The sequence below is a fragment of the Mandrillus leucophaeus genome, unplaced genomic scaffold (genome assembly GCF_000951045.1).
Source record: "Mandrillus leucophaeus isolate KB7577 unplaced genomic scaffold, Mleu.le_1.0 Scaffold663, whole genome shotgun sequence".
NCBI lineage: Eukaryota > Metazoa > Chordata > Mammalia > Primates > Cercopithecidae > Mandrillus > Mandrillus leucophaeus.
Genome location: NW_012107175.1, coordinates 545630 through 547241, shown reverse-complemented (window position 1 = coordinate 547241; position 1612 = coordinate 545630).

The following is a 1612-nucleotide window of genomic DNA, read 5'->3' as shown; positions in this document are numbered from 1 at the left end:
TCTCTTGTTCTGGGAAAGACAGTCGCCATATTGCAAGGCTCTCAAGAAATCCAGAGGCCCACACTGAGCGGAACTGAGACCTCTTTCCAACAGCAAGGACTAGCTTTCCAGCCTTGTGAGGGAGCCATATCGGAAGAAGACCCTCCAGCCCCAGCCAAAGCTTCAGATAAACGTTTTCCTAGCTAAAATCTGAATACAATCTTATGAAAACTCCTAAACCAGAACCACCCAACCAAACTGCTCCAAAACCTCTAACCAACAGAAACTCAGAGATAATAAATGGTTATATTGCCAGGTGCAGTGGCATGTGCCTGTAGTCCCACCAACTTGTGAAGCTGAGGTGGGAGGATTTCTTGAACCCAGGAGTTTGAGTCCAGCCTGGGCGACATAGTGAGACCTCTTAAAAAATGGTGGTTGTTATTATTATTATTATTATTATTATTATTATTATTTTTGAGACAGTTTTGCTCTTCTTGCCCAGGCTGGAGTGCAATGGCGCGATCTTGGCTCACTACAACCTCCGCCTCCTGGGTTCAAGCGATTCTCCTGCCTCAGCCTCCCAAGAGCTGGGAGTACAGGTACATGCCACCACACCTAGCTAATTTTTGTATTTTTAATAGAGACGGGGTTTCACCATTTTGGCCAGGCTGGTCTCAAACTCCTGACCTCAGGTGATTCACCTGCCTTGGCCTCCCAAAGTGCTGGGATTACAGGTGTGAGTCACCATGCCCGGCTCTGGTTATTATTGTTTTTAGCCACTAAGTTTTGGGGTAATTCGTTAGGCAGCAATAGATAACTAATATAAAAATTCAAGTGGAGATGTCAAGTAGGCAGTTGGATCTTAAGTCTAAAGTTCATGAGAGGGGTTGGGCCTGTACTTAAAATTGGGGACTTATCAGCATGTAAATTGTGTTTAAAGCCATTGGCCTGGATAAGATCACTTAGTATATGAGTATGTCTAAAAAGGAAGGGCCATTAGAGAAAAGGTGAGGAATATTAAGTAAATTGAAGAGGTATGGCCAATAAATCAGGAAAGAATAGAGAGTGAAGAAATATGTTTCAAGAAAGGAGTTTTCAAATATGTCAAACGTAGTTCATAGGTCAAATAAGATGAGAACAGAGAATTGGCCATTGGATTTGGCAGCATGGAGGTCAGTGATGATCTGGACAAGTCCATGGAGTAGGGCAGGTAAAAGGTTGAGGAAGGCTGGAAGCGGTGGCTCATGCCTGTCGTCTAGCACTTTGGGAGGCCAAGGCAGGAGGATCATAAGGTCAGGAGTTCGAAACCAGCCTGGCCAATATGGCGAAACCCCGTCTCTACTAAAAATACAAAAATTAGCCAGGCATGGTGGTGGGCACCTGTAATCCCAGCTACTCGGGAGGCTGAGGCAGGAGACTCGCTTGAACCCGGGGGGCTGCAGGTTGCAGTGAGCTGAGATCACGCCACCGCACTCCCGCCTGGATGACAAAGTGAGACTCCCTCTAAAAAAAATAAAAATAAAAAATAAATAAAAGGCTGAGGAGAGACTGGGCATGGTGGCTCACATCTGTAATCCTACCACTTTGGGAGGCCGAGGCAGGAGGATTGCTTGAGTTGACGAGTTTGAGACCA